Below are 7226 nucleotides of genomic sequence, written 5' to 3' on the forward strand. Positions count from 1 at the left end.
TCCTGATCAGAAGAGAAAGACATTTTTGTTTATAGCTCACAGGCACACTCCCCTGCACTGCGGGAACATTGGCATTGACTTCTGCCGCCACTGACTAACAGAAGAACTGATGAAAGTGAAAGTGTTAAAGGGTTTAACTCTATTACAGAATATTTTTCTTCAAAATCCTTGTGAAATGGCTGTAAGAGTGTCATACAGTGTGAAGTTAGTGATTGTCAGCCCTCAAGCCCCATCTCTCTGGGTACCTGTGCACGCTTCCCCCAGTCTTGGTCGCTCTTCAGTTTTTTCTCTGACCCAAGAGAAGGAAAACTTACTGACAATAGTTCTTTAAATGGTGTAATTTATTCATTTACAGCATGTCAAGATAAATTAAAAAGACAATTTGTCTGAAAATGATGCCAGGAGCCTATTGTGTAACTGTAGGGAATGTGTCTAATCTTGAATTGTAAATTGACCTGTGTTTGGTAAGATTGTGTGAGATTTGATTTGTACTGGGTTTTTTTCCTCTTTCTCTCTTTCTCTCTCTCTCTCTTTTTTTTTTTTTTTTTTTTTTTTTTTTGGAACAGCAATAATTAATTCCATGACTGCCACATTCTGTCACCAAGAGATGTATTACCATAAAGCTAAAGTAATCTTATGAGGTGGATCTGATGGTGGGGTGGCAGCTTCATGTTTCTTTTCTAACCATGCTTGTCAATTAAGGTATTTGTTTCTTGACTAAATAAACCCTTTGATACTTAGCCGGCAATCGGTCTCATAAAGCTATTTTTGAGTATAGTTTGTGTAAAATAAAACTTTCCAGCTTTGGCACCAGCTTTCCAAGCTGGCCTCCCTCTCTCTAGCAAGATATTTTTCAGTGCTTTTATTTACTATGCACTTAGACTATGCACTTTTTCTGAAATATTTTTGTAACACTTTTTTGTATTTTTGCCATTTGAAAAGGTTGTGGTGTTGTTGGTATGTCATTAAGTTGCAGGTTTAAAACTGCTGTTAGCTTTGTGAATCAGACTCTAGAAATGTTTCTGTCCTGGTATATTGTCGTCCCATCTACAGCTGGAGCTGGAATCCATTGATCTTCTAGCTACCATTCATTTTCTTCACAGTTCACAAAGAAGAGCGTGAAATTCAGTGAATGCAGTTACTAATTCTGTCTGGAAATGAATCTCATTTGACCAAATCAGTTGTTTTTCCACTGAAATGATGGTGTATGTTGAAGACGTCACCTTGAGACTGGAAGCCCTCACCACTAAAGGCTCCACAGTGGCTGGCTCAGCTGAACTCTAGGTTACCACTCTTTTCTTTGTTCACCGTTGGGTGATGCAGCTTCTTAACTGTTGGGAGATGGCCATTCTAACTATTGTTGAATGTCTCTGTTTTGGGAAAGTAAAATGAGAAAATAAAAAAAAAAAGAATCTATATGAAGGGAGAGGCTGGTTGTCTCCCCCGCGTGGTTGTGCATATGCGCTCATGACCCACAAGTGGACATACAAGGCTTACCTTTGCTGTGATTTCCTCTCTGCTTTAAGTCTATCATACTGTAAATATTTCAAGAGTGTACTGTAACAAGATGAATTGTTATAAATCATGAACCACAGAGATGGTGTAGTCTAAGCCAGTAGGCTGTTTCCCCTGGAAATTGCTGGGAATAATAAAGAATAGTTTATTGTAACTCAACTAGAATGAGCCATGAAGATTGCAAAAACGGCCACTGAAACATCTTTAATTCAACTGAAGATTTTTGCAGCATCACTGTGGGTGTACTAAAAGTGGGCCTCCCACTAGTCTTGGCTATGTTTTATTTAGTCTTTCTGGGCCCAATTGGCTTATATGGTGATGAATAAGGCTATGTCCCAGATGTGAGGATATCTGTATGACATAGCAAAAATCAGAAATTTGGGCCAGCACATCGGGTGGGGTGGGGTGGTCCAAGGCCCATTGCACTATATTCCCAGCCTGTGTTTTTTTTTTTAAGTATCATTGATTGTGTTGCTGTTATAGCATTTTGGGTCCCAGTCATTGAGACACATGACATAGTATCAATTTTTTTCTCTATTTTGAATAATGTCAAGTATAATTAGTACATGTTTTAGTGGGTTTGTTTGGGATTGTTTCGCAGCAACTAGGCATGGAACCTGGAGTCTAGTTGCTGCCAGGCAAGCATTGCACCATTAATTAGTACGTGATCTGCCAAACACCAAATATGGGCTGGTCTACATTTCAGAATACTGAGAAATGAAGTAAGGAAAGTGGCTTGCACTTGCAGGCCTAAAGGGAAGGTGGCCCATGCCTTTGAATCAGCACTCCAGGAGGTAGAACTCTTGTCTGTCGAAGTGGCTCAGCTAGAGCTACATGGAGAGAACATGTCTTTTCTTACTTACTTCAGGGCTAACAGAAAAAGAGAAGGAGCTTTTGGACCATCCTTTGGTGCCAGAGAGATTTCAAAGTCAACAAATTTTTAAAAGGTACAGGAACCGTAAATCCCACCCAGGAGGCAGACGCAGGCCGAAGACAGATCCCAGCACTTAAATGGAGAGGCTAAAGTCCTGTCCTTGGAGAAATTGTGGGGTGTTTTCCTCAGTACTGGCTTGGTTGGTTTGGAACTTACTGTAAGCCAGGCTGGCCTCCAACTCCATCTGTCTCCTGACTGCTTCTAATAACTTTGATTTGGGTTTTCCAGGCTAGTCTCTCCTGGCCTCCAGCATTCTCCCCTGCTATACTAGACATGAACTGCATTAGACTGACTTGTTTACTATATCTGGGTTTTGGTGCAGGCAGGGTCTGCTTTCGCAACATGGAAGCCAGCATCATCTGCTTTTTACATGGGTACTAGGGAGATTCTTGGATGAAAGTTTTGAGCTAAGGGTGATGTACTTTTATTAGTATGTTTGCTTGTTCTTGAGTCATGAGTGGACTGTATTAAACACAAAAAGCCACTCTGAAGTTAAGCGGGGATGGGATTGAAGCAGAAGGCCTTGAGATCAAAGGGCTATGAAAGTGAAAAATGTTTGCAAGTTCCCCCTTTATACTGGTTTTGAGGGTTTTTTCTTTTTCTTTTTTTTTTATAATTTATTATATGCAAGTACACTGTAGCTATCTTCAGATAACCCAGAAGAGAGTGTCAGATCTCATTACTATGGATGGTTGTGAGCCACCATGTGGTTGCTGGGATTTGAACTTAGGACCTTCAGAAAAGCAGTCTTAACCACTGAGCCTTCTCTCCTGACCCTTAGACTTCCTTTTGGTATTTCAAGACAGGGTTTCTCTGTATAGCCCTGGCTGTCCTGGAGCTCACTCTGTAGACCAGGCTGGCCTTGAACTCATAAATCCTCCTGCCTCTGCCTCCCAAGTGCTGGGATTAAAGGCATGCGCCACCGCCTGGCTTCTGAGGAGGTTTCTGTGTGGCCCAGGTTAGCCTGGAACTGTGGAGATTGGCCTGCCTCTGTCTCCTGAGTCATAGGATTAAAGGTGTGCAACACCTCGCCCATCTCTCAAGTTGATCTTTTTATGAAAGTACTGACCCATGTTCCTTTTGTGATTCACTAAATGAAACAAAGTTGAGAAGTGCTCAGGATCACAAGTCACAACAAACCAGACTTTTATTCTGGTTTTATTCTTTTATTATGTAGATGAGATTGGCCTGGAGCTCACAGAGGTCCTCTGGGATTAAAGGCATCCACCACTTCTGACCCTGAAATGGTGTTTCTTTTTTTTTTTTGGTTTTTCGAGACAGGGTTTCTCTGTATAGCCCTGGCTGTCCTGGAGCTCACCCTGTAGACCAGGCTGGCCTCGAACTCAGAAATCCACCTGCCTCTGCCTCCCAAGTGCTGGGATTAAAGGCGTGCACCACCACGCCCGGCTGAAATGGTGTTTCTTAAAGCAGTATTTCCAAGTAGCACCATTAAGCCAAGGTGGTTTCATTACAGTTTGCACCTTGTTATCTCCCTTGGCTGTTGGTAGTGAAAGAAGATAAAAGGTCAGCCTGCTTTATACTTCATTAAAAATAGCAATTATGGCTAAGCAATGGTGGTGCACGCATTTAATCCCAGCACTTGGGAGGTAGAGGCAGGTGGGTTTCTGAGTTCCAGGACAGCCAGGGTTATACAGAGAAACCCTGTCTCGAAAATAAAACAAACAAAAAAATAGCAATTATGATTGTTGGGTTTCTCTGTGTAGTCCTGGCTGTCTTTTATAGTTTATGTGCATTGGTGTTTTGCTTGCAGGCATGTCTGTGAGGGTGTTGGATCCCCTGGAACAGAAGATACATTGAGTTGTGAGCCGCCATGTGGGTGATGGCAATTGAACCCAGATCCTCTGGAAGAGCAGCTCTTAACAGACGAGCGATTTTTCCAGCCCCTAGGATGTATGCCTTTTTTCTGTTGCTATTGACAAATTAGTATTGGGTAGATTTAAGATGCAGTTCTTGTGGTCAGGAATGTAATTCTATCAATTCTGCTACATAAAGTGGAGTTATCCTTTCTGGTGAATATAAATATACAATTAGAACAGTTCCTGTATTTCCAGGTGTATATTAGTTGGTCTGATGCAAACTAGGGTATAGACCGAAAGGATTCTTTTCCCGTTTACGTTAGAATAAAGTGCTTTTAGAGCGTATCACGGAGCAGAATGTCTTGGTTTTGAAGGGCAAGCCTTGTATTAGTGTATATTACATGATCGTGATTTTCATTGACGTTTCATACAAATACATATTTTAGTTGTGGAAAACCGATTACCCTCATTTTCTTCCCATATCCCCAGTCAGTCCCCTTTAATGTCCCTTTGTGAGTATGACCCAGTTACCAGAGTATGTCTAGGCAGCTTACTAGTTTGCTGCAGTACTGGCACAAGGCCTCCCAGCAGCCAATAATTGCCTAGAGCAGTGGTTCTCAACCTGTGAACTTTGACCCTTGGGAGGGGGGTCACCTGTTTACCACAGTCTTTAGAAACTGAGACATAACTCCTTTGTCCAACTCCATGCAGATCCACCCTGGAGACAGCTTCAAGCCTTTCAGGATCCAGCTTGTCACTACTCCCTCTATAGGTGTCATTTCCTCTCTCGGTCACAAAGAGAACTGGCCACTCATCACCTCTCTTGCCCAGTGCAGAGCTAAGGCTGCAGTAGGGGTTCTGCATGTGATTGAGAATTTGTCTTTCCACTTTTATTAGGGTGTAAGTCCTAACACTAGGACCTTGGAGTGTGTCCTTAATGGGTCTGAAAAGAGGTGATCAAGGTCACTGGAAGGAACCCTCACTCAATCCAGCTGACCAGGTTGGGCTAGAGAGGTGGCTCAGCCGCTAAGAGCAAGTGCTGCTCTTGCAGAGGGAATCCCAAAAGGATCTCAGCACCCATGGCAGGCTACTCACCTCAGCCTGTAACTGCAACTTTGGAGGTCCTGGTGCCTTAATGTACACATGTGTACACACACTTATAGATAAGAGTCTAGAACATCTTTCAGCAGGTTATCAGACACATCACCAGGTGACAGGTGTTCTAGAACATTAAAAGACAAGGAAAGAGAAACAGGAATGGGCCAGTCTCTCCTCCCAAGTCCCTCCCTTTTAGCTTTTCCTCCCCTCAACCCAACAGAAATCAGAAAAGTGGAGGGGTGGGAAACTAAACTGGGGTTCCACGTAGTGGATAACCCATAGAAGCTCTGGAATAAAATGAAAAGTAATGTTTTGTTTTCCAAAACAGGATTTCTTTGTGTAGTCCTGACAGTCCTGGAACTCTGTAGACCAAGCTGGCCTCCAACTCAGGTCTGCCTGCTCTGCCTCCCAAGTGCTGCCCAAGGCCTGCCCCCACCCCTTAGAAAACTTAAGGACTTGGAGGCCTTGCTTTCTTGTCCCCACAAACTCATCAGTTCACATATGTACATGTACAGGGCCAGAAGATATGCGTGACCCGAAAGGGGCCCCAGCTGCATCATGCTGCTGGTGCAGAGCATGGAAGAGCCACATCAGAATAGCTCTGGACTGTGAATTCTCCCCTTGGCACATTACTGGTCTCTGTGATGGCGATTCTCAAGCCTGTGGGGTTTTGAACTCCAAAGGAGTCCACGGGGTCACCTAAGACCATCAGAAAACACTTCTAATGGTTTTAGAAGGTGAGACACCACTCTTAGTGCCCCTCTCCAGGTAGGTCTAGCCACATGTAGGTGCACCCAAATAAGAGTTCTGGGCCTGGTGACATCTGCAAGCCAACCCCATACATTCACCTTGAGCGTCAATACAGGCATATGTAACAGGGTTGGTACCAAAAAGTACTTACTTATGCAGACCAGTCACCCATGTTGAGAGCAGCTACTGTGTTTAGCAGTATTGGAGATAAAAAATGACACTTGATGAATTATAATTACTAGGTAAATGCAAAGTCATCAACTACCAAAAAAAGTACCATGAGAACTTAATCTGGAACTTAGTCTGGATGCTAATGTGTCTTTTTATAGTCAGTTGTGTTTGATGTGAATACCACCTCCTTGTGATAGTAACAAGTATGTTTTTCATAAGTCATAAATCATAGGAAACTTTAATGAGCTGTTTTGACTGAATTATGCCATGTATTTTTTAAAAAAAAAAAAGATGTATTTATTTATTATAAGTAAGTACACTGCAGCTGTCTTTAGACGCATTAGAAAAGGGCGTCAGATTTCATTATAGATGGTTGTGAACCACCATGTGGTTACTGGGATTTGAACTCAGGACCTTCAGGAGAGCAGTCGGTGCTTTTACCCGCTGAGCTGTCTCTTCAGCCCTGCCATGTATTTTTGTTGTTTTGTTTTGTTTGAAGAAACAATTTCTCTGTGTAGCCTTGTCTGCCTGGAACTCAATCTATGGACCAGGCTGGTCTCCAACTCAGAGATCTGCCTGCCTCTGCCTCCCAAGTGCTGGGATTAAAGGTGTGCGCCATCAGCACCCAGCTATCTTTTATATTATTAAAACTATTGTTATATGTTATTTTCATTAGAAAACTATTCCGCCGGGTGGTGGTGGCTTTCAGCAAGACAGAAGTTGGCAGTTTACAGTTCTCCAGTGGTCCCTGTGTCTCAGCCAAGTGAAACTCAGCTGAGACCAACATTGACTAGGGACAGCAGTTAAACCCCAAGGTTGAGCCGGGCAATGATGGCGCACGCCTTTAACCCCAGCACTTGGGAGGCAAAGGCTGGTGGATTTCTGAGTTCGAGGCCAGCCTGGTCCACAGAGTGAGTTCCAGGACAGCCAGGGCTACACAG

Source organism: Mastomys coucha, unplaced genomic scaffold (assembly GCF_008632895.1).
Source record: "Mastomys coucha isolate ucsf_1 unplaced genomic scaffold, UCSF_Mcou_1 pScaffold13, whole genome shotgun sequence".
NCBI lineage: Eukaryota > Metazoa > Chordata > Mammalia > Rodentia > Muridae > Mastomys > Mastomys coucha.